Source organism: Ahaetulla prasina, chromosome 12 (assembly GCF_028640845.1).
Source record: "Ahaetulla prasina isolate Xishuangbanna chromosome 12, ASM2864084v1, whole genome shotgun sequence".
Lineage (NCBI taxonomy): Eukaryota > Metazoa > Chordata > Lepidosauria > Squamata > Colubridae > Ahaetulla > Ahaetulla prasina.
Window position 1 is genome coordinate 15,457,787 of NC_080550.1, and position 26,431 is coordinate 15,484,217.

Here is a 26,431-nt window from a genome sequence, read left to right on the forward strand (position 1 = left end):
GCACACAAATAAAGATGAAAACTACCTTGTGTTAGGACAGGATTAAACAGCCTGAGAATCCATGACTATAGTACATTTAACTCTCCTCCAAACTCTTGTTGCAGTGTTCAAGAACCCCATCCCCATCTTATTAAAATGTGATAAATAAGCACATCACATCTATATATCTAAAAGCAAATTACCACTCATGCATCATCACAAAATCTCCAGAACCGTAAAGCCTACAAACTTTAAATTTGCCACGTATGTTCCTCTTGGCTTCTAGGTGCTTGCTAAGAAAGGATTTTTCGAAATGACCATCAACTCATTAGTATTTCTTCTATTATTATTAACATGCTCTGATGCTAAGGAGGTAGATGTTCTATTCCCCCTCCCACATGAAAAGAACTCTGTTCCAACTGCCACTTAGGTGTGGGTGTGGCCAGCGTGTGACTCATCCGGCCTGCAGGCTGGGAGTTTAGACATTCTACTCTCCACCTGAAAGGGAGAGAAGGGGATAAGATAGGAGAGGCTTCTGTGGGGCAAGCCTGAGGGAGAGAAGGGGGATAGCAGAGGAGAGGTTTCTGTGGGCAAGCCTGAGGGATAGGAGAGGAGAGGCCGACTGCAACTACTCATTGATTTTCAAGCTGTAAATGTCAATTTATCAAGCCCAATCACATAGTTTCATTGCGGAACATGGCTATCCAGCTAGTTTAACATAAACTTTAGATTCTTCTCCTTTTAGAACTATAGCCTTTGGCATGTCATTCAAAGATCAAGTGGAAGGATCAGATAAAAGATTACTATTGTATGATCTTTTAAGCAGGTTGAGAGTTGCAATGATATTAAGGCATCATTTAGTCTTTAAAAAGTCAATATTGCAATATTGATGGAACAGAAAGCCACCTAATGTAATTCCTATCCGTCACTTAGAAGGTGACAAGTCTGGTGGGTAGTGTCCAATTTTTTTTTCCAATTCCTTCCTATGGACCTATCAATCAAAGCTGGGAAACCCTCCAGTTTGGAAAAACGATTGGCCTACGTAATGTATGAGAGACACCCACCCAATTTGCATAATTGCCATTTCCCATTCTGCTGTTGCCCTCTTACCAATGATACTGTCAGCTTCTATGATGCTTGCATGCTTTCGGCTGCCATTGTAACGGGAGGGGGGAGGTATTGTAGGTATTTGGGAGGGGGAGAAGTGAGCTGGTGGAGATGTCTTGAAAAAGGGAGGAAACCTCTCCCTGTCTTCATAGCAGCTGCAGCCAGAGCTTTAAGCTGTCACGGTCAACTATCCAGCATACCAGATAGATGGGGCCATGTGAAGAAGCACCCCACATGACACCTTGGGGAGATGTGGATTGGACACTCAGCTTGGGTCCCTGGGAGGGGAGGGATTTGGGGATTCTTTCGATATGCAATTTTCACACCTATTGCCTCAGACTTTGCTTTTCTTTCATTGTATTCAGTTCATACTCAGTAAAAGTACCTTTCTCTACAAACATGGAGTTGGGGGTTTTCTTTCTTGAGTTTTGAACGGAGGCATACCTAACAGATACAAGCATTCTTGAACACCCAAAATTGTCTGTTTCAATGAAAACCCCTTTCCAGATGATGCTCTCCAGTCCAGGTAGCATAAACTTCAAGCCAGCATAGCCAAAGGACAGGAGGGAAAACCAGTATAGGTAGTCTTCAACCTACAACATTCATTTAGTGACAATTCAAAGTTACCAATGTGACTTACGGTTATTTTTCACACAACCGTTGCAACATCCTCATGGTCACGTGGTCAAAATGCAGACAGTTGGCAACTGACTCATATTTAGGATGGTTGCAGTTTCCCAGGATCATCTGATCCATCTTTTGCGACCTTCTCACCTGCAAAGTCAATGGGGAAACCAGATTCCCTTACCAACGATGTTACTAATTTAACAACTGTGGTGATTCACTTAATAATTGCGGCAAAAAAGGTCATAAAATGGGGCAATGTTTACTTAAATGTCTCATTTAGCAACATATTGTATTTTTCGGAGTATAAGACGGTCCGGACCATAAGACGCACCTACCCTTTTTGGTGAGGAAAACCAGAAAAAAAAAATCTGCCTCTCAATTTTGCCTCGTTGCAGCAAACAGCCTGCTTTACTTTCATTTTCGTTTTTAGCATAGCTTGATTAGTACAAGAAAAAGAAAATCTGCTCCCAGCAATTTACCTCCTTGCAGCAAGCAGCAGAGGCCCGCAGCAATAGGCAATGGGAATCCCTTCAGCCTGAAATAGCTGAAAGTCGGGAAGCTGATCCAACCGACAATTAACTTGTGCTAATTAGGCTGTGCTAAAGCTGACATGGGCTGTTTCTTCTTGCCGCTTGCTGCAAGGAGGTAAATTGCTGGGAGGCAGAAGCCAAAGAGTGGGGGACAGTGGGTGGGCGGGGTTACATTCAGTGTATAAGACACACCTAAATTTTCACCCCCTTCTAGAGAGGGAAAAAGTGCATCTTATACTCCGAAAAATACATTAAATATGGGGCTTAATTGTGATCATGTCGAGGACTTCCTGTAACAACTGGAGGAACACAATTTATCCCCTCCCCGAGATCATAATTTCTTTTCTTCTTGGGGAGTTGTTCAAGGATTGAAATCACATCTTATTCCGAACAGCATTCACCATTTCATTGTAGCTAAACACTTCGAGTTATACCATTATAACTCGGGATTTATAAATTCTCAGATGCAGCAGTATCTGCCTGGCGAGGCTTTAATGCTAAAGGTACCGCCTCTAGTGTATTTCCAAATCATTTGATGGAAATTGTGTTGTAATAGAATATAACCGATATAAGCCACTTGATCAGAATGATAAAAAAAAAGATGGATTGTAAGAGGTGCTTTTCTGACACAGTTTATGAAATAAATATGATTAAATAAAAATAAAATTAAATAAAATAAGGAATGCGTATTATATTCAAATAATAACAATTGGTTAAATTTGAATCCTGCCTGATTCTAATAATAATAAAGCCATTATTCTGGAGGAAAAAAGTAGGGAAAGCTAAATATCAAGCATAGATAAACACTGACAATCTGACTGGAAATCAAATCTTCTTTATTTTATGTATATGAAATGAATAGAATAATATGGAAAATTAGGTGAGGTCAGTTTGAAAATATGCAAGCGGCTCAATTTTTTTTCTTCTATTCTTTTTGGGTGGAGTTTCAAGATTGCAGGCATTCCTCAATTTACAGCCACAACTGCAACCAGAAATTCCATCACTAAGCAAGGTAATTGTTAAGTGAGTCACACCCAATTTTACAACCTTGTTTGGCATGATTGTTAAGTGAATCGCAGCAATCATTATGCATATTCATGCTGTCCCATTAAGTTTGCTGGTCAGAATCTGGCTGGGAAGGTTGCAAATGATGATTGCATCACCCTGGCATACTGCAACCAATGTCAACACTTTCTGGTTGGGAAGTGTCCAAATTTTGATCCCGTGATTATGAGTGATGCTGCAACTTTTAATGTTGAGTACTGTTGTTCACTTTTTAAGAGCCATTGTAACTTCAAACAATCAATAAACAAATTGTTGGTAAGTTGAGGACTATCTATATACCTTTGTTTCAACACTTTGTTAAACACTTTTTATGGGTTGCACTGCAATGAGGGACGGGGTGGTGCAGTGGCTAAGATGCTGAGTTTGTCAATCGAAAGGTCGGCAGTTCAGCGGTTCGAATCCCTAGTGCCGTGTAACGGGGTAAGCTCCCGTTCCTTGTCCCAGCTTCTGCCAACCTAGCAGTTCGAAAGCACGTAAAAAATGCAAGCAGAACAATAGGGACTTTGGTGGGTAGGTAACAGCGTTCCGTGCGCCTTTGGCGTTCAGTCATGCCAGCCACATGACATCTTGGGACAGTGCTGGCTCTTCGGCTTTGAAACTGAGATGAACACCTCCCCCTAGAGTTGGGAACGAGTAGCACTTTACCTTTTACCTACAATGTTGGGTAAACTGAAATAATTTGGCCACCTAATGAGAAGAAAGGACTCACTGGAGAATAGTCGAACGCTGGGAATAATTGAGGGCAAAAGAAGGGGACAACAGAAAATGAGGTGGCTGCATGGAGTCACTGAAGCAGTAGACATGAACTTAAATGGACTCCAGAGAGGATAGGAAGGGCTGGAGGAACGTTGTCCATCGGGTCACGATGGGTCAGACATGACTTCACAACTAACAACAACACGTTGTGTTTTTTTTAATTTACATTTATATCCCGCCCTTCTCCGAAGACTCAGGGCGGCTTACAGTGTATAAGGCAATAGTCTCATTCTATTTGTATATTTTTTACAAAGTCAACTTATTGCCCCCCCAACAATCTGGGTCCTCATTTTACCTACCTTATAAAGGATGGAAGGCTGAGTCAACCTTGGGCCGGGCTTGAACCTGCAGTAATTGCAGGCTACTGTGTTCTAGTAACAGGCTTCTTAACAATCTGAGCTATCCCGACCCATGTTGGGAGTGTTTCCTTTCTGCTTCAAAATAATGGGAGTTATTGCCATTCATTTTTCACAGTCATGTTCCAAGAGAAGTCCAGGCACAGAGAAAACAAGTGAGGGGATGGGTGTTTGGCCTCTTGTGTAGGGGATATGGTTACTCTACCCTCACATAAATCTTTGTCATCAAAAATAGTTCAATTGAATTCAATGGGATTTAATCCGGAACAGGTGCTCATTGGGAATGCAATTAGAATAGCACAAGATAAATTTACTGAGAATTGGCTGATGTTCATTTGACAGCAGGCAACTTTCGTCTTTGCTCTATTTCATTATTACTGTAATTACCCTTTTACTTCTGAACAAAAGTACTTTTTTTTAAAAAAAATCATCCAGCAGCAAAGATGAAATGAACGTTGAGTCACCGCAGTTATTAGCCTTGATCATGAGCTATATATTGGTTTCTTTCTCACCTTTCTCTTCTTCCTCATCTCTGCTACTTTGCCTTGCCCCTAAGTCATTAAAAAGGAGCAGGATGGGCGTGTGATTTACAAAACCATGACTTAATAAACTGTCAATTGTTTGTTTTAAAAAGGTTCACTGGAGATGCAGCTTTACTGAACTGCTCAGGAACTTAAATTAAAATCAATGAGAATTGTGTGACTAACATCCCCGATGGAATTCTTGGAGAACTTAAGGGTTATTTTTAATTTGCTAATAACTGGACTGCTTTATCCACTTTAAGGAGAAGCGGTAGCATCTGCTGACTTCAGTAACTTAAAGTTAGGTGTTGTTGTTGTTGTTGTTGCTGTTATTGTTATTGTGGTTGTTGTTGTAATAATAATAATAATAATAATAATAATAATAATAATAATAATAATAATAATAATAATAATAATTATTATTATTATTATTATTATTATTATTATTATTATTATTATTATTATTATTAACTTTATTCATTAAACCTGAAACTCAGTCAACTGAATATTCAAAAATGCATCACAAATACCATTGACTGGTGCTAATGGTTGATACGGGTTGCTGCCAGCATCCTAGGTATCAACCAAGTACCTTCTTAAGATGTATGATGTTCCATGTTTTTTGCAGTTCTGCTGGTGTTATTGCAGGAAGCTGCAATTTGTTGATGTATCTTATAAAATTCTTGGACATGGTACCAAGTGCCCCAGTGACAATGGGTATCACTGTTAGATGTTTCATCCATAGCCGTATAGTTTCGATGGCCAGGTCGTGATATTTCATGATTTTTTCCAGTTCTTTTTCTTCGACTCTGGCATCTCCTGGTACCGTGATATCAATAAATTGTACATTTCAGTTTTCAAGAACTGTGATATCTGGTGTGTTGTGTTTCAAGTGATTCTTCCTCCTCCTCCTCCTCCTCCTCCTCCTCCTCCTCCTCTTTGTATCTGCTGCTCTTTCTCAGTTCTCAATTTCATTTCATTTCATTTCTCAATTAATGATGATATAGCTCCTTGTCCCCCATGTATGGAACCTTTCAGTTCACGCTGATTGGGTAGATTCGGGCGGGATGGCGGAGGCAGTTCTTGAGAATATTATTTGGGGGGAATCCGACTCTGCGACTCCCGAGGACATGGATAGGATACTGAGGAGGTTGAATGCAACCACATGTTTATTGGACTTGTGTCCCTCCTGGTTGGTACTGGCCACACAGGAGGTTACACGAGGCTGGCTTCAGGGAATTGTTAACGCTTCTTTGAGGGAGGGTGTCTTCCCTACAGCCTTGAAAGAGGCTGTGGTGAGATCCCTCCTCAAGAAGCCCTCCCTGGATCCAGCTATTTTATCGAACTATTGTCCAGTCTCCAACCTTCGTTTTGTGGCGAAGGTTGTTGAGAGTGTGGTAGTGCATCAGCTCCCTCAGTACCTGCATGAAACTGTCTATCTGGACCCGTGCCAGTCCGGCTTCCTGCCTGGGTAGAGCACAGAGATGGCTTTGGTTGCATTGGTTGATGATCTCTGGAGGGCCCAGGATAGGGGTTGTTCCTGTATCCTGGTCCTATTAGACCTGTCCGCGGTTTTTGATACCATCGACCATGGTATTTTGCTGTGGCGGTTGGGGGGCTTGGGAGTGGGGGGCACAGTTTTTCGATGGTTCTCCTTCTATCTCTCCGACTGCTCGCAGACAGTGTTGGCAGGGGGACAGAGATCGACCACAAGGCACCTCACGTGTGGGGTGCCACAGGGGTTGGTTCTCTCACCACTCCTTTTTAACATCTATATGAAGCCGCTGGGGGAGATCATCCGTGGTTTTGGGGTGAGCTGCCAGCTGTACGCTGATGCCACTCAGCTGTACATTTCCACCCTGAACCACCCCAACAAAGCCGTCAATGTGATGTCCCGGTGCCTCAAAGCCGTTCGGGTCTGGATGGGGATGAACAGACTTCAACTCAACCTATCCAAGACGGAGTGGCTGTGGATGCCGGCATCCCGGTACAATCAGCTCGTTCCATCGCTGACTGTGGGGGGTGAGTCACTCGCCCCTAGGGAGTTGGTTTGCAGCTTAGGCGTTCTCCTGGATGCACGGCTGTTGTTAGAAGAGCACTTGACGGCCGTCACCAGGGGAGCTTTTTATCAGGTGTGCCTGATCCGCCAGCTGCGTCCCTTCCTGGACCAGGACTTGTTATGCACGGTAACTCATGCCCTCGTTACTTCCTGCCTGGACTACTGCAATGCTCTCTACATGGGGCTTCCCTTGAAGAGCACCAGGAGACTTCAACTGGTACAGAATGCAGATGCACGGGGGATAGAGGGAGCATCTCGGAGCTCCCATATAACACCTCTCCTGCGCAAGCTGCACTGGTTGCCGGTGGTCTTCCGGGTGCAATTCAAGGTGTTGGTGATCACCTTTAAAGCGCTCCATGGCATGGGACCAGGTTACTTACTGGACCGCCTTCTGCCTCCAATAGCCTCCCATCGACCTGTGCGCTCTCACAGAGAGGGCCTCCTCAGGGTGCCATCAGCCAAACAATGTCGGCTGGTGGCCCCCAGGCACCTACCCTGTGGAATGAATTACCTTTGGGACTACGCCTACTCCCCGACCTCCGGACCTTTAAGTGCGAGCTCAAGACCTTCTTGTTTCACCGAGCAGGGCTGGCCTAAGGGCAATTTTAATGGGTGGTTTTATTGATGGTTTTGATTTTTATAGTTTACTTGTTATTTTAATATTTCGGCCTATGGAATTAGATTTTTAAATTGAAATATCATGTTTTAATTTTTGTATATGTCTTTTTAACTTGGCTATAAACCACCCTGAGTCTTCGGAGAAGGGCGGCATAGAAATACGAATAATAAATAAATAAATAAATGAATGAATGAATGAATGAAGGCAAATATACATGTCCCAGGATAATGTTGCAGGATTCAATCTGGTCACTAGAACCAGAGATTTAGTCTTCCAAGCTTTTGGACTCATGCTGGAGCCCATCTTCAGGGAACGTCTCTCTAGCAGAGAATAGTTAGGGGCGAGGGCTTGGCAGCACAAGGAAACAACAGCCAATGACTTAATACCGGTCATCGACATCCCAATCAACAATGAAAAAGCCACATCCAACCATATAAACATCACACACAGAATAGCCCCAAGCACACACTCTGCTCGAGAGACGTTCCCTGAGGATGGGCTCCAGTGTGAGTCCGAAAGCTCAAAAGACTAAACCTCTCGTTCCAGACACTGACCCAGATTGTATCCTGCAATCTTTCAGCTTTATATTTTAAACGGTTCTTGCATTTCCCCCCCCCTCCTTTCCAAATACAGGGTTTGGATATAACTGACGATGGATATGTGTAGCCATCAAAGAGAAGAGGTTTTCTTAGATAATGCTTCAAGCAAAACATTGAATCATCTCTGGGAATCATTGTGGTCTCCCCCAGATCTCGATGTCTTAAAAGCAAAATATAACAAGCAGTTGTACCAAAGACGCTTCTGTATTATGCTGGCCCATGCATAGATGTTTCTAAGTACTGGATGCCTTAGAGGAAACAGTTTAGAGAAAACACCAGTTGTTGAGATAGATAGCCTTGGCCTTTATACTGTGTCATTTCTATGGTGTAAAGTGCTTCATGGAAATAAATTGTGCCTGTCCGTAATAGCTACATGAACCAAGCAACGAGCTGATGAAACCCATTTATTCTGAGTACCGGAATTGAATACGTGCTCAAATCTCCTTCGCCAGATTTTAAAGGTGGTGGCTTGAACTTGGATATTATTCCAAACTCGCATTAGTGTATGAAATTTGGGGGCAGCACCTGAGATGTTATGCTTCATCAGAGTTATTTCTCAATGGTAGTCTAGCTTGACTTTCGTGTTAATTTTCATTGTCATAGCCCTGCAAACGGATCTGCAAGCCTCAATCTCATTGGTACAGAAAGCCTCGAGCACAGTATGTGATATCAGTGAAGGGAAATTATTAAAATGTTTCCAGGAGCTTTTGCAAGAGGGATGATGGGAGAGAGATGCTAGTGCACAAAATATTATGGTAGAGCTTCTAAAGTAGTGGTTCAATAGGATACTAACTGTGGTCTCAAGTAGTGCTTCAATAGAGTACTACAGCAGCTGTGGTCTGCTCGTCAGCCCACCTTATAAGGACTGAGGTAGAGCTGAGGTCAGAGATGGGCAGTATGCAAACAGACAACTTCAAGGTGACTTTGAGGCCAATAAGTGCCATGCCAAGTATCCAATCAACCCAAGTGTATTTGAATGTCCTAGCTTCTTTTCACTACAGTAGACAAGTATCTGCTGTGTGTGACTTCATTCTTGTCTGTAGTAAAGATTCTAGCTGAACCATGTCTGTGACTCTTCTGCCGAGTCTCATGAGGAGCCCAACTAAGCTATGAAGTATCAACAGTTCTGTGGTCTACTGCCCAGTCCAAGTCATGGCAGAATGATCCTGGCTCCCGGTGCTCTCTGGGTGTATATGTGTGTGTGTGATGGGCACTTTTGCAAACATAGCTCCAATAGCTGAAGCTACCCAAGAAAGCTAAGTTGGCTTCCTAGTTTCAATGTCTCTATAACATTATAAAGATTAATCTTCCCTTATTGTTCTCAAACTTTGGGTTTTATTCTTCTTCAGTAACCCTTAGATGTGGCAAGATGTGGCCACATCTTGCCAGTAGTTTAATGATAGATAAAACAATGCCTAATTTTCTTTAAGAATTGTACATTTTTTTTACCATTCAGTACCAGGATAATGGTAGACAAATGGTAGAGGCATTACAGGACAGGAAGGAAGTTCCTGGTCCCAGAATTGGACACTTCCCTGGTGCTGTAGGAGAACTATGGAAGCAATATGGTACCTGGCACATCACTGATAATGACATTGTCCATCGTGGGCACCAAGGCATTGGGTAACAAGTCACACATTATACTGCCATCGCTCTCTTAACTGTGACATTGTAGAATATGCCAATAATTATAGCTGCAATCTAACAGGTTATTCACATCTCTTCATTCTGAACAAGGCTTTTAAGGTAGCTAGCTAGATGAGTGGAAGGTAGACAGTCAGACCAATTAGACTGGAGGAAAGGTGCTGTTGACCTATTTGCTATGGGACAGCTTCTTTCCAAACCTTTTGTTCAGCCACCAACAGGTTCATAAAGGTAAACAATGTTCAAGATTGTTTAGAAAACTAAAAAGGAAACAAAGAGAATAACACACCTCCTCACCAGCAGTAAATGCCAGAATTAATTGTAGAACAACTACCAAGGCAGAAACACACTAATCAAGGAACTACTGCCTCACACAAACAATCAAACAGTAAATAACATCCCACCAAGAGTGACAATGCAAGTCACTTGAATATAAACAGGGAGGAAACTACCTTCACTTCTAGCATTCGTACTGTTAGTTGGGTAATGAAATAACTGCAAGAAAACAACCATGATCAGAGAGGACTCCACATTTTCTTTACCTAGTTCTTGTTGGTAAATATTCATTTAGCTTTTTTTTTTTTTAAAAAAATGTTTTTCATTCAGACATTGCCATAATATTAATTCATTATACAGGTATCAACAGAAACAACCAACTTAAAATCAATTTTAGTGTGGGCATGTTGTCATCCCAAACCAATTTGGAAAAGCCGATTCTTGTTTTGTGTACGTTTTCCCCCATAGGATTAAGCAGGATAAATCTTATTTTCTTTAGCGTCCCTGTGGGACATACTTTAAAACCAGCATTGATCCAAATCCTATCAAAAATACACCGAATCCTTAGATTTAGCTCCTGATGAGGCAACCACTCGAACTAAATGCTGAGGCCTGTTGCTTCTGTGTTACGCCCCTCTGTTTTTTCCTCCAAGTCTGTCTTTTGTTCCTTAGAATAAATCTATAATTTTCAGAGAGCATCCCAATCAATCAAGGGGCCTCTGGTGGCTCAACAGACTAAGACAGTCTGTTATTAACACAGCTGCTTGCAATTACTGCAGGTTCAAGTCCCACCAGGCCCAAGGTTGACTCAGCCTTCCATCCTTTAAAAGGTAGGTAAAATGAGGACCCAGATTGTTGGGGGCAATAAAAGTTGACTTTGTATATAATATACAAATGGATGAAGACTATTGCTTAACACAGTGTAAGCCGCCCTGAGTCTTTGGAGAAGGGCGGGATATAAATGCAAATAAAAAAAAGAAAAAAAGAAAAAAAAAAGAAAAGCAAAACATTTTCCCCCAAAAATTAGCCTTTCATTAAACGTTGCGATATTAACCTAGCGAATGGAAGCCTAACTGATATATTTGCAGAAAGAAAGGTCGAGAATGAAATACTTTTTGACTTTGTCCTTAAAATTTAAGATTGCTAGAATCCGTGTATTGTGCTGTGTGGTAATGTTTCGTGGTTTGGACTGATCAAGGTCTTGCAATCATCCCATTGGATTTGAGGATTGTGGTTTGTAGGTAAAATAAGATGACAGTATCTTATTATTTTAACTGTGGTTCAAACAAACCATGGTTTAGTGCAATGCATGAGCTGAGCCATACATCCAAATTAGCTTCTTATGTAGATAATATAGACCAAAAATTTAGTACTTCCTGAGTTCAGACAAAATATTTCCTGTCTTAAATGATAGGTTCTTTTTTCCAATAGCCCAAAAGTTTGCTATCAATGGGGCGAAAAAAAGGGAGAGGGGAGAAGAGGCAGCCAGTATATTTAATATCATAAAGCCCTAGGCTCAGTCTTGACATCTTTTATCAAAAAGATTGAGGATATTATACAAAATGTCAAATGTGGGTTAATGCTAAATAAAGACAAAACACTGAGTAATAAATCTAACTTTATATTGATACTAATGAGATCTGACCAGAAAAGCGCTCTTGATATTTTGATTGTTAAAAATGCCAGTCTTTTGCATAGTGCTTTTAAAAAATCCTGGGGATAATAGAGAAACAGGAAGAATTTAATAACATTATCTGTCTGTCTATTTTTGTCTAGATTGTATATCTTATCTGTCTGTCTGTCTATCCGTCTGTCTGTCTGTCTGTCTGTCTGTCTATCTATCTATCTATCTATCTATCTATCTATCTATCTATCTATCTATCTATCTATCTATCTATCTATCTATCTATCTATCTATCTATCTATCTATCTATCTATCTATCCAGTGGTGGGATTCAGCCAGTTCGCACCACTTCGAGAGAACCGATTGTTAACTTTCTGAGCAGTTTGGCAAACTGGTTGTTAGAAGAAATCATTAGGGCAGAGAACCGGTTGTTAAATTACTTGAATCCCACCCCTGTATCTATCTATCTATCTATCTATCTATCTATCTATCTATCTATCTATCTATCTATCTATCTATCTATCTATCTATCTATCTATCTATCTATCTATCTATCTCTGCTAGTCATCGATCTCATCCATCCTTTGTATTTACATAGACATGTGCATTACGCTGGTTTACAACATCTTAGCAAGGATATTAGGAGCTGGGAAATAGTTGATTCCTCTTACCATGGAAGAAGGTTTTTTAAAATGATACTTTCAGAAAGTATTCATAGCATAGAAGGTACTCCAGCAAAACATAATGATGGAAGTTTGGGGCAAAAAGGAGTAAATGATTTTTTACGGAGCACATTGTAAACTTAAAGAATTTGTTGCAACAAAATGTCTTGATGAACATTTACCCAGGTGGCTTTCAAGAAGGTTTAATAGAGGAGAAGGTTATTAATACCATGTTGGAACAAATTTTGTTTCTAAGGTTAGAATGATATCCAGTGCATGGCAGCTGCATTCCTGTCTTTGATCTCTTCTCTCACAGATCTTATTTTTCAATGTTCAACAATACAGAAACTAGGGGGATTAAATAATCTCTTTTGTTTAAGCCATTTTCTAATGTAGAATGGATAGCGGCATTCATAAACTTGTTCCACAAAGAAGCATTATATTCAAGGTACATTGGTAAGAGACAGTACCACGTTAAATGATGATTTGCACATGCCAGTGAGAGTTACCACTACAGTTTTTTCAGTAGTGTGTTTCAAATCCCGGTGCTACAGGTTCACTATCGGTAGTGCGCGGGCACGCACACTCGTGAAGCAAGCGTGCACAGCTTCTGTGCATGCACATAAGCTTTTGTGCATGCACAGAGCATTTTTGATGATGTCTGGGCAGGTGAGTGGAGCCTCCCGCCACTGCCGCTACTGGTTCACCCGAACCAGGGCGAACCGGGAGCAACCCACCACTGAGGTTTGCCTAATGTAAGAATTGTTCAACTCCCAGAATTCTTCAGGTAGCAGAATTCTGGGAGTTGAAGATCACCCATCTTAAAGTCATGAAGATTCAGAAACACTTCGCTACAGGTAGAAGATCCATCTTGACTCCAGAAGACTGCTTGTCAACGGAATTAGTTCAGGCATATCTTTCAAAAGCAAGAGTCAACATGTCAGATCTTACCTTCAATCTACACTAACCCCAAATAAATCAGCAATTTAGCCAGCTGCACAATTAATGCTGCATAAGAGAGTTAGTTGATCTATAGGGTTTTTGCTATTCACACTAAAACTTGAACTGAACTCTCTGGATTTGTGCCCATCTTTGCGGTAGGCCCAACGGCTTTTTCCAATTAAAATTCTAGGTCTCGTTGAAGTGACCTTTGTGCTGTGCTGCTGAAGCAGTACCATATGTCTGTATGCCACAAGACGCCAAAGCATGACCCCAAAGAAAAGTAAGCAAACTGTTAGAAAACCCTCAAGAAATAGCTTCACATTCCTCCCCACTTCTAGCGCTGTATGGAAGGACGCCATCCAGAGAGGCATACATAAACAGGGCTGTACCAAAACATTTTGCAAAAAAGCAACAACAATCCCCCCCTTCCTCCCACTGTTTCAGGTCAAAATGCATATATCCCACGGCCAGCCAAAGGTACTTTGGCATCTGAGATGGAAAATTCTATGTTTTCCTAACTTGCAATAAGCATATAATAATACAGAACTAACATTTTTTCCCTGCCTGTCGTAACACCCCAAATTGGCTGCCAAAAGTAATTACCTTCCTCTTCTTAATGATTGGGTGGGTTTTGCTTTTGCAAAAAGCAATTAGTTTATCTATTTTTCTCCTCTGAGGAGGGGAAAAAATGTGGTTTTGTGCAAAGATGAACTTTTCAGGTATTTTGAACTGTCAGATTCTGGGTTGTTGTTGTTTTTTCCCCCCTTACAAAACAAGGGCTTGAAATTTCAACAAGTCCAGGGAAATCAATGCTGAATTAGTTTGCTATTTGTCTGAAAATTATAATTGCATTAAATACATGCAAGAAAAATATGGGCTAGAGCAGACACTTGGCGATGCCAAAAATTCTTGCTGAAGCATCTGGAAGGAATTGTGTAGGGATGAAGACTTCTTCAACTGAATGAAGTCCATGGGGAGTCATTATGGATTAATAATGATTGAGGTGGCAACTTTTGGTACCTCTATTCTAAGCAATAGCTGAAAAGCATATTGGGTTGGACTAGAAGATCTCCAGGGTCCCTTCCAACTCTGTTATTCCATTATTCTCTGCTTGGAACCTGGTACCTGTGAGGACCCAGAAAGATACTTCTACATAATGTTTATTTATTCATTGGAAAGATTTATATGGCAACCCTTTTAAGCAACTCTGGGTGACTCACCACAATAAAACCAGAAAAGAAATATGACAATCATAAGACAATCAAAACAATGAAACTATAAAACCAAAACAAAAAACCTTGCCTTCTAATTGTCTTCCTTGGAAATGGCCCACAGCAGGTTCAGCTGCCCTCCTTCTATATACAATTCCATATCCTGTTTATACAATCCCATCTCAGCATCTCAGGAAAAAATCCAGGTCTTATTAGCCTTCTGAAAGACAGATGGGGGGGTCTGTTTAATTATTGGAGGTAGGGGAGACCCAGAAATGAGGTTTCACTAGAAGGCAGGATGCAGACAGAGAATCTGAAACATCTGCACCAGAGGTGGGTTTCAGCAGGTTCTGACCAGTTCTGAGGAACTGGTAGTGGAAATTTTGAGTAGTTCAGAGAACCGGTAGTAAAAATTCTGACTGGCCCCACCCACATCTATTCTCTGCCTCCCGAGTCCCAGCTGATCGGAAGGAAATGGGGATTTTGCAGTAACCTTCCCCTGGAATGGGGAGGGAATGGAGAGTTTACAGTATCCTTCCCCTGGAGTGGGGTGGGAATGGAGAGTTTACAGTATCCTTTCCCTGGAGTGGGGAGGAAATGGAGATTTTGCAGTAACTCTAACCCTAACCCTACCAAGCCATGCCCACCAAGCCATGCCACACCCACAGAACTGGTAGTAAAAAAAAATTGAACCCACCACTGATCCATACCCTATCTGCAGGGTAGGGTAGAATAGAATAGAATAGAATAGAATAGAATAGAATAGAATAGAATAGAATAGAATAGAATAGAATAGAATAACAGAGCTGGAAGGGACCTTGGAGGTCTTCTAATCCAACCTCCTGTTTATGCAGGAAAGCCTACGCCACTTCAGACAAATGGTTAACCAGCGTCTTGTTAAAAACCTCAAGTGTTGGAGCATTCACAACCTCTGGAGGCAAGTTGTTCCACTGATTAATGGTTCTAACTGTTTGATCTAGTGGGATGGGCAGACATTCATAGAGTGAGGCAGCCCTGCAATCATTTTCATGCAGGGCTTACAAAGTGATAAACCAGCACCTCGAATTGCCTTCCGATTCATCTGACTATTGCAGGAAAGAGAGGATTATTTGCTGACAGAATAAGATTACGATTCTCCTGCAAAGATTAGGCAGTGTGTTTTTTTAAAAAAAGAAATCCGCCAACCTTATCTTTCTCAATTATTCTTAGTGATTTTTAAAAGCCGTCCTTCACATTTAAAAATGTTTGGCTGTTGGGAAGTGTGTGGGGGAACTCCTTTCAGGACAATAAGAGCCTATGTACTTCATGATAATGGTCAAGATTTTGTGTTCTTGATAAAGGTAAAAGTTCCCCTCGCACATAAGTGCTAGTCATTGCCGACTCTAGGGGGCGGTGCTCATCTCCGTTTCAAAGCCGAAGAGCCAGCGCTGTCCAAAGACATCTCTCCGTGGTCATGTGGCCAGCATGACTCAACGCCAAAGGCACACAGAATGCTGTTACCTTCCCACCAAAGGTGGTCCCTATGTTTTCTACTTGCATTTTTACGTGCTTTCAAAACTGCTAGGTTGGCAGAAGCTGGGACAAGTAACGGGAGCTCACCCCATTACAGGGCAGCACTAGGGATTCGAACCGCTGAGCTGCCAACCTTGTCGATCGAAAGGTGTTCTTGATGTCCCCCCCTTAATCAATTAAAAGACCATAAAGACACAGATAAACATTGGTGCATCGGCAGGAGCCACTGAAATGAGATAAAATACTTGTTATGTGGCACAGCTATTTTGTTGTCCTTCACGAACAATCCACATATTTAAGGCTGCTCCATTGTCTTGGCTTGGTGACTGTTCCTGAATTGGATCTGGCTTGGAGATCCCACTCACCATGCAGCTCTGTTGTCAGGGCAAGTTCATTTTGACCAATATAGTTGCCAGCTGTAGGGAGTTTTCATTGATTGTTTGGTCTGTTCAACCCAGCCAAGCCCATCTGAATGTACTTTCGTTGCCAACACCAGGTTTGGAGGCAGCCCATGATTTTGTGGAGAAGAGCCAAACTGAAGGAAGAGCAGTGGGCGGGGGGAAGGGGGAAGGAGAAGAAAGATGTTTTGTAAATTGTGGATCTTTCAACATAGGAAAAGAGGCGTTTTCAAGGATACATCCAAGTTTTTTAAAAAAATATTTTGGACGGACGGACTTCCATTTCCGCTTAATTAAAATATTAAAATAATAGAGTGGTAAGCAGTGATTTCATGCTGAATCCAATTCCCTGTTCAGTGCAGGAATCCAAGCTGATAAATCTTTGACAGACGGTGTCTCGTCTTTCCTTGGAGCCCACCACTTTTCCGAAAAAAATTGTTTCCAGTGTTGAAATTTGTTCCAATCTTTCTACTAAGTTTTATTTCCTTCCAATATTCAAATAGAATTAAGCTTAAACAATGTGCCTACCATCTGAATTGGTAGAAAAAAATGTTCTTTATTTGTTTTCTTGGTGAAATGTGAAAAGTTCTGTCCTCAGCCTTGCCAGCTTAAAGTTAAATACTCCCAGTTTCTTCAATACGGTTTCACAGAATTTAGTTTCTATCGTGTTTCCCCAAAAATAAGACCGGGTTTTATATTAATTTTTGCTTCAAAAAGACCCATTAGGTCTTATTTTCTGGTTAGGTCTTATTTTGGGGGAAAATAATGCACCCATTTGGCTGACAATCTTAACTGGGGCTTATTTTGGGGGTAGGGCTTATATTATGAGCATCCTGAAAAATCATTCTAGGACTTATTTTCCGGTTGGGTCTTATTTTCAGGAAAACAGGTAGTAGCAGTATACTGATAATCCTTTTTGTGGAACCTGTTTACATTTCTCTGAATCCTTTTTAAAGCACTATCCCCAGAAGTGAACACAAAAGTGTTGGTTGGTCTAACAAATGCAAACAAATCTTTTTCTTGGTTTATCGGTTATACATATTTTGTCGCGGTCTAAAAGCATGTTTAGCATTTAAGTAGTTACGTCACGCTCTTCACTTTTTTAAAATAATCATATTGTAATCAATAACTATTCCAAGATCTTGTTAGTTAGTGCTATTGTCGAGTCACTGTTTTCTCTACTTAGACTTTGCATTTGACTTCTGCTTCCTAATGAAGCAATTTTGCATTGTGTTTATTCAATTTCCTTCTATAGTTTTCAGCCCATTTCTCTAAGTTAACAAGACAATCTTGAATTATATTTTATAATTCTGGGGAATCCTAATGTTAGGTGGTCTACAAATTTATCAAGTCTTCCTCCTCACCCATGTCAGCAGCGAGAGAATAAATAAGAGACTGGACATGGTATTATCTATCTCACTCAATGCTTCACATTACCTAGAGGAGAAACTCTCGAGGAGAAACTATTTGAATATGATCTTTGAGGTAAGATATAGTTTGCCGCCCACATCTAGCAGACTACCCTTCTTCTAACTTGAAGAAGTTTCTTGGATGAGAAGCAAAATGTCTTCAAAGAAAAAAAACAAAGTCCCGTTGCTTTTTGAAAAAGCACCTTTAGGATAAACCACCCATTCTCTTCACAAAGCTTCTCCCTCAGGATTCTGATTCCTTGAATTTTCCTTCTATCTTTTTTGAAGATAGGACCACCGTTTGTCCTCCTCTATTTATCTGTCATTTCAACAGTTCTCAAAGATTTTTTTTTTTTTTGACAAGTAAAAAGATTTGAACAGGACATCAGAAGCTACTTCAGTATCCTAGCCTACAATTCATCTGTTTCTGGAAATTTCACTCAAAGTAAATGGGAGTTTCTGGCTTTATTTTTGTATCCACTTTCATACTTCAGTCCTATCCTTTCATCATGTTTTTCGCAATTGTCTGATGAATCACATGTCTTTTGTTGAACGAAAATAAAGGAGTTGAATACATGTGCCTTTTCTTTCTAGTATTACCAAGGAACTGGAATACTTTTCCTTTTCTATTTTTTAAAACTTTAATTGCTTACTGAACTCACCCTCAAGCTTGCATATACTGCTGCGTTCAATATTCAATTATACATATATATATATATATATATAATTATATAACCTATATATAATTATATAACCTATATATATATATATGTTATATAATTGGTTATATGCAAGTGTTTGAATAAAAGAATCCCTTTTGACATTTTAACAACTGAAGATTATTACATTATAGAGATATTACTATGGTATTATATGCAATAGACCTATAATGAATTTAATGTATGATTAATAAAGTAACAAATGAGTTTTATGGTTGTAAGGCTGTAATATATAAATCTATATTTATATTTTTAATGTCTGTCATTTGTCTGTATCTGTCTACTGTATATTCTTCAATGTTCTAGTATGGGTTTTTTTTTCCAAATTGTTCTTGCAAAGCCACACTGTAGTTTATTAATGCTTTTAAATTTTATTTTAGTTATCTTTCACTGGGTTATAAATTAAAATTATGGATTCTTCTAGAATTGTGCTAAATTGGGCAGCAGGCGAGAAATATCTGAAATAAACATGATTAATCATCTGATTTGAATATAATGTGGGTTAGATGAGCCTCAATCAGTGAGCCATTGTGTTAAATATGTTCATTTACTGGTTTGGAGAAGATTTACTCTGATCTAATTTTTCACAAGCTGAAATCAGTGAATTGATTGAATATTGGACAAGCTACACTTGTCTGAGAGGGAGTTGCAATTCCAAACTTTTTGAAGACCATGTGTTACTTTTGTACGCAAGTTGTTTTGTTAGAAGAACTTTGCACCCCAGAAATAATGAGAAGCATTAATAAATAAATCAATAAATGATCTGAAAAGGATTACTGGCCACAATTCAAATTGGGTCATTTATTAAGACAACCAGCATTAAACATTAAATATAAGCCAGGAGAACAGTTGTCTGTGGTTTTATGTTATCTCGTTTTTTTGCCTTTTGTTGTTGTTGTCTTGAGGTTAGGATTGATGTTGTCTGGAAATAGTTTTCCTGGCAAAATTTCAGAAGTAGTTTGCCCTTGCCTTCTTCCTAGGGCTGAGCGTGACTGCCCCAAGATCACCCAGCTGGGTTTATTTATAAAGAAGGACTGGAACTCACTGCCTCCTGCTTTCTAGCCTTGTGTCTTAATTACTAGCCCAAACTGGTTTTGCATATAGTATTATTAGTGACATTTAACTTTGATGTTAATCCACTTTCATTTTTGTTATGGTTTTATTATATCTGTCCATAATGGGAGGATGGTCCTTGATTATCATTCAAAGACAGTCTTCATCTCAGTAATTAATTAATTAATTAATTAATTAATTAATTCATTCATTCATTCATTCGTTGTCTGTCCATCTGTCCATCCATCCATCTATCCGTCAATCCATCCATCCGTCCATCCATCCATTCAGAGGTGGGCTTCAAAAATTTTAGCAAGGGGTTCTCTGTCTGGTTGCTGGGTGGGTGTGGCCACAGTGGGTGTGGCCTATTCAGCCTTGTGCATTATTGGGGGGGTTGTTTTTGCCCTCCCTAGGGTCTAGAGGCTTTCTTTGAGCCTTCCGAAGAGCGAAATGGCCTCCCCAGGCTCTGGAGGCCCTCTGGAGGCCGGAAACAGGCATGTTTCTGGCCTTCCCAAACTTCTGCCCTCCCGAGCCTCCGCGCGCACCCTGCACTTACCTGCATTTATAATGGGCCGCGTGGGGACTCCTGGGATGGGTGGAGTGGACAGGGCAAGCCAGGAATGGGATTTGGGGATTCTCCAAACCAGCGGTCTCCAACCTTAGTCCCTTTAAGACTTGTGGACTTCAACTCCCAGAGTCCCTCAGCCAGCTTTGGAATTGAAGTCCACAAGTCTTAAAGGGATCAAGGTTGGAGACCCCTGCTCCAAACTGCACAAAATCTTAGCTAGAGGTTCTCCCAAACCCCTGTGAACCCCCAGCATCCCACCCCTGTATCTATCCTAACTTAAAAGATACGGAAGGGTTGCAAAGAAGGCAGGTAAACAAGAAGCAAGCAAGGAAAAAAGATAGAGGAAAGAGATTCCAGGGTACGAAATTAAACCCTCAATATCTGTAATCCTAAAATGTAAAAACAAAAATCGAAGATATGCAATCTGTGATGACTTCCTTAAATCCACAAAGATTCTAAAACATTTGTGGACACCATATTTATGTTACCTAACTGGCTTCGGAGGGATGGGTATTTCTAAATCAAGGTGAGCACAGGTGGCTCTCTCCCTATGAGAAAACAGAGAACTATCTAAAAAGCATATGTATCCGGTGCGTACAGCAATGATAAATTATGTACAAGGGTAGGGGGGCTGAAAAGTGGGGAAAATAGAAAGAAAAGCAACAGTCTCGCTTCTCCCCTGTTTTCTATTGGTGCTATTCATGCTAGCAAATTTACCATAGAACTGTGAATATTTATTTAGTCTTCTTCATAATAGGGGTGATTTTTTAAAAAAAAAAAACTAATGGGGAATTATTGGGGGACAATGAAAGACATTTGTAAATTAAATAGATAAGCCCGTTGGCACACAAGGGATGTTTTGTCCAATACAATAATTCTATTGTCCATCGCTTTGGTTGTCAAGAGCCAGGGAGCGCAGGATTTATGAGGATGACACAATGATCCTTTCACAGTGTAGGCGAAGGAGCTGTGAGATTCTGCCCCTCTGCTTTTCAGCCTCTATAATCTTTATTTTATCATGCAAGGACAATGTAGGATTTAACTGGTTCTTGGGTTTCAGGACTGTCCATTTAAACACCAGAGACTGTGAAGTAATTAATACGGGACAATAGATTTGCTTTTTTTTTTTTGTACCTGAATTACCAGAGGTTTAAGAATCACTACGCTTGCCACTTTGGATAAACGGTCTTCTTAAGACGTGGCTTATTCACACAAGAATAAAAAGCTATAATCCTGTTTTGGAATTGGAAGAAAGACTGTTTATTTGGCAGCGTTCAATCAAATGCCCTGGTTTTTTCCCCTTGGCTATCTGTTGCAATGGGACTTCTAATGCTGCAAACTTGAACCAGGACAAAATTGTATGATTTAAAAGAACCTAGCTGATTAAAGAACATGAAGAAATAAACCCAGCTACGAATAGATATTGTGATGTGTTATTTGAAAATTAGAGGGACGCAGCAGCTCAGTGTCTAAGACGCTGAGCTTGTCGATTGAAAGGTCGGCAGTTCAGTGGTTCGAATCCCTAGTGCCGTGTAACAGGGTGAGCTCCCATTACTTGTCCCAGCTTATGCCAACCTAGCAGTTCAAAAGCACGTAAAGAATGCAAGTAGAAAAATAGGGACCATCTTTGGTGGGAAGGTAACAGCCTTCTGTACGTCTTGCAGTCATGCTTGCCACATGACCAGGGAGACATCTTCAGACAGTGCTGGCTCTTCGGCTTTGAAACGGAGGGGAGCACCGCCCCCTAGAGTCAGGAATGATTAGCTCAACATATATGCAAGGGGAACCTTTACCTTTACCTTATTTGAAAATTACAGTAAATCTTAGAAAAAGTTATTTGTAAGAAAAATGCTAAGTCTGAACCTAGTATTGTGTGTTGCTTCATGACATCTTGAAATATGCCCACTAGATGGGGGTTGTTGTTTTTTTTGGTCCTCTCTTGACAAAATCCTTAGATAAAAATTCCCCAGACATTTCCCAGACAGCTTTTCTACAGCTCTTGAATGTTCGTAGATTTAAGTGTCACAAAGCATTTTCAGCTATATTTAATAGAGTGCTTTAAGTTGAAGCGAAGACGTTTTCAGATATTTATTTTTTAGAAAAGGTCAGGATATACAATAATGGTCCAAGGCATGATTTGAAGCCACAATAAACCATGTTACGACAAAAATAATAGTTGGAAATAATTCTGACTTTCCTAAGTCTCTAGTTTGCTTTTGGAGCTGGGCAACAGGCTTCTAGAGGTTACATGTGACAATGAATCAGTGGAATGAATCAGTGGAAAAACACTGGAAGTTTTTAAGAAGAGATTGGATAACCATTTGTCTGAATTAGTATAGGGTTTCCCACTTGAGTAGGGGGGTTGGACTAGAAGACCTCCAAGGTCCCTTCCAACTCTTATTATTCTATTAGTTATTTCGTTATTCAGCCTTCCATTTTGTAGTCCCTAAAGTCTTTTGCAGGCCAATGTTTCTCAATTTTGACAACTTGAAGATGTATGGACTTCAACTCCCAGAATTCTGACAGTTGAAGTCAGTGGTGGGATTCAAGTAATTTAACAACTGGTTCTTGGCCCTAATGATTTCTTCCAACAACCAGTTTGCCAAACTGCTTAGAAAGTTAACAACCGGTTCTCCCGAAGTGGTGCGAACTGGCTGAATCCCACCACTGGTTGAAATGCAAACATCTTCAGGCTGCCAAGGTTGAGAAACACTGCCTTAGAGATGAAACTGGGTGCCATTCCACACCACATAATAATGCCTATTTTGCCTTAATGTGTAGTTCAGCACCCAGAAATATTAACGATGGGAATCCACCTAATGGACAGTTAACTCTCAGCAATACAATTCTACTGCTGCTGTAGAATTTTGGTTTTCACGATGATGCTCCCGAGGATAACTTTTATGAATGTACATTTCACTTTGAAGGTAATGAGATACTGACCTGGTTTCTATTGCTTTAATTATGGGAAGATTTTTCCTGAAAATGTATTTGCATCTGTTATTTGTTAAGTCTAATTTGGGCCCAAGATGCTGTTTCTTTTCTAAAGCACAATGAGGGAAGGAAAGATAATTAAAAGTTATTCTTTTTTTTTATTTGCATTTATATCCCGCCCTTCTCCGAAGACTCAGGGCGGCTTACAATGTGTTAAGCAATAGTCTTCATCCATTTGTATATTGTATACAAAGTCAACTTATTGCCCCCAACAATCTGGGTCCTCATTTTACCTACCTTATAAAGGATGGAAGGCTGAGTCAACCTTGGGCCTGGTGGGACTTGAACCTGCAGTAATTGCAAGCAGCTGTGTTAATAACAGACTGTCTTAGCAGTCTGAGCCACCAGAGGCTGAGACATCTTCTTTTTGGCATCTCTGTTGTTACGCTGACCTTGACTACTGTCTCCTCCCTTTTTCTTTTCCAGAAAGTCTTGGATGATTAAATATATATCTGTGCATAAACACGAACTTTACTGGAACTGTTAATTTGCTCAAATGGATGGAATATGGTACTTTAACTGGCAACAGGCTTCCAAAGGTTGAAGGTAAGATACTGGATCACAAAAGCTTGCATTTGTCAATTTTCTGTACTTTTTCTGTAAAAAATCATACTAGAACATTCTGAACTACTGCAGTTTTCTCCAAGATGCCTTCCAGATTGGTTAGATTATAATAATTGTGACATTGCCAGAATGTCTGATGCATTAAATGTTGGTCATTTATATCCAGGGAGCAAGGAGAGTGACAGCAATGTTTACTTCTTATCTGCCAAAGAGAGAAGAAAAAACACAGCACTAAACAGTGCAAAGCAGTGGTGGGATTCAGCCAGTTCGCACCTATTCAGGAGAACCGGTTGTTAACTTTCTAAGCAGTTCGGAGAACCGGTTGTTGGAAGAAACCTTATTTTGGTTTTTTTTCTCCACTTTACAGGGCTAATCCTGTAAGGAAGGCAGGAAGGAAACATTCTGGTGGTGTTTCTAGCCTAATCTTTATTGCTCTGCTTATAGAAACTACCTCTCTGGTTAATCCTTATTACATTGTAACAGCTAAGACAAAGCACCCATCGACGTGAGTGACATTGAGTTGGCCATGCCCACATGGTCACATGACCACTGAGCCACGCCTACCCAGCTGGTTATTAGGGCAGAGAACCGGTTATTAAATTATTTGAATCCCGCCACTGGTGCAAAGACCAAGAAAGATTATTAGAGGACTAGAAACTGAAATGTATGATGAATGGTTGAGGGAACTGGATATGTCTAGTCTTAAGAGAAGGATTAGGGGTGGCATGACAGCAGTCTTCCAATATTTGAGGGGGCTTCACAGACAGGAGGGGGGGAGAGGTCAACCTATTTTCCAATGCACCAGAGGACAGGACAAGAAGTAACAAGTGAGAAGATCATTAAAGAGGGATCCAACTAAGGAGATATTTCCTGATAGTGAGAATAATTAATCGATGGATCGGCTTGGCTCCAGAAGTTGTGGAAATTTTTAAGAAGAGACTGGACAGCCATATGTCTGGAATGGTATGCTTGATATATGGCATATATATATATATGGCTGATCTAGAAGACCTCCAAGATGCCTTTCAATTCTGTTATTCTGTATTATGTGAATGGAGGCTAGCATGACTATGTGAAGTCTTCAGATTGCCACCAGCTCTCTCCTTCTGAATGCCTCTCTCTTTTTTCTTTAGCTCTTTCCATTTTTTCCCCTTTGATTCTTCTACTGATTCTCCTTTGCCTCTATAATAGTATGTGGGCAAGACTTGGGAGATTGGGCCAAGAGATGCTGCCAAGGGAATGGTCAGATAAGAGACAGTGTAGCCTGCAGATGGATAGAGAAGTTCAGAAGAGACTTTCCCTAGTTTCTTGAGCTATAAAAGAGATGGGGGAGAGGGGAAAAATTGTACTTTCAGACTTTAAAAGTCTGTGAAAACATTGGTTTACAATAAAGTAGAAATAGCTCAGCTGGTGATGATTCCTGGTGAGGCTGATCAGTTTTTGAAGGTACAATTCTCCCCACATCCCCTTTAGATAGATTAACAGAGTTGGAAGGGACCTAATAGTCCAACCCCCTTGCTTAAGCAGGAGATCCTATACCATTTTTGACAAATGGCAGTCCAATCTTTTCTTGAAAGTCTCAAGTGATGAAGCTACCACAACTTCCGAAGGCAACTTCTGTTCCATGGGTTGATTGCTCTCACTGTCAGAAAGTTCCTCCTCATTTCTAGGTTGAATCTTTCCTTGGTCAGTTTCCATCCATTATTCCTTGTCTGGCCTTCAGGTGCTTTGCCCTAAAACCAAAAATCGATAAGGAGCTGGACAAGCTCATAAATCAGGGGATTTTGGTGCCAGTCGATCACGCAAAGTGGGAGACGCCAATCGTCACCCCAATAAAGTCGGACGGGTCAATTAGAATTTGCGCTGACTACAAGGCGACGCTTAACAAAGCCTTACAGAAAAGCGCTTACCCGGTTCCCGTGGTGCAACACTTATTGCACTCTTTGGGGCAAGGGCAAGTCTTTGCAAAGTTAGACTTGGCCCAAGCCTACCAGCAACTGCCCGTAGACGCCCGCACAGCGAAGCCCAAACGATTGTACGCACAGGGGCCTTCAAGTGCACCGATTGCAATTTGGGGTGAGTGTGGCACCAGGGCTGTTCCAAAACCTAATGGAACGACTACTGCAGGGCTCCCAGGGTAGTTCCCTACTTGATGATGTCCTAATTTCAGGGAAAACATAGAGGAATTGGGGAGCGTTAAGAAAGGTTTTGGGCATTTTCCGGACAGCGGATTAAAAGTCAAGGCAAACAAATGCCAGATAGGGGTCGAATCCGTCGATTTCTTGGGCTACCGGATAGACAAGAAAGGAATTCACCCTACTGAGAGCAAGGTCAAGGCAATTAGGAAGGCTCCAGCGCCCAAAAACAAAGCAGAGCTGCAGGGCTGGTAAATTTTTACGCGGTCTTTCTAAAGAACAAAGCAACCATTGCCGAACCGCTGCATAGGCTCTTAGGAAAAAATACTGTTTGGTCTTGGGGAAAGTCGGAAAATAGGGCTTTTGAAGCAGTAAAGAACCTGCTCTCAAGTGATAGCCTGCTCATCCAATATCACAACTCATTACCCCTAGTGCTGGTTTGCGATGCCTCCCCTTATGGGGTGGGGGCTGTACTCAGCCATAGACTTCCAAACGGCACAGA

At 40.8% G+C, this 26,431-nt stretch overlaps 1 protein-coding gene across 3 annotated transcripts in view; it reads left to right on the forward strand.

The window, feature by feature from the left end:
• CDH11 (cadherin 11) overlaps positions 1 to 26,431 on the forward strand; it is a 172,050-nt gene that overhangs the window by 55,501 nt on the left and 90,118 nt on the right. For 2 of the 3 annotated variants that reach the window (XM_058155072.1, XM_058155075.1), the window contains exon 2: positions 23,657 to 23,776. The gene's annotated coding sequence lies outside the window, so the exon portion shown is untranslated. Of the gene's footprint in view, positions 1 to 23,017; positions 23,164 to 23,656; positions 23,777 to 26,431 lie in introns of those variants that run through there. The other variant, XM_058155074.1, reaches the window with a different exon arrangement.